Source organism: Penaeus monodon, chromosome 34 (assembly GCF_015228065.2).
Source record: "Penaeus monodon isolate SGIC_2016 chromosome 34, NSTDA_Pmon_1, whole genome shotgun sequence".
NCBI lineage: Eukaryota > Metazoa > Arthropoda > Malacostraca > Decapoda > Penaeidae > Penaeus > Penaeus monodon.
The window spans coordinates 13,901,527-13,901,844 of record NC_051419.1 but is presented as its reverse complement, the minus strand read 5'-3'; positions in this window follow the sequence as shown (position 1 = coordinate 13,901,844).

Sequence of the window (318 nt, the reverse complement as noted above, 5' to 3'; positions counted from 1 at the left end):
TGTTCTGTTTGCTGAGGTTGCTTATAATGTTGCAATGGTTACCAATTCCTCGCCTTAAGTTGTTCTGTTTGCTGAGGTTGTTTATAGTGTTGCCATGGTTACCAACTCATCACCTGAAGTTGTTCTGTTTGCTGAGGTTGTTTATAGTGTTGCTATGGTTACCAACTCCTCACCTTATGTTACTCTGTTTGCTGAGGTTGTTTATAGTGTTGCTATGTGGTGTGTGTGGGCTTTTTTGGGGGTGGGTATTCACTTGTTTTGGGTCATTTTAGGTATTATTGGGATTTGGGTATTTGTTAACGCTTTGATTGTTGTATG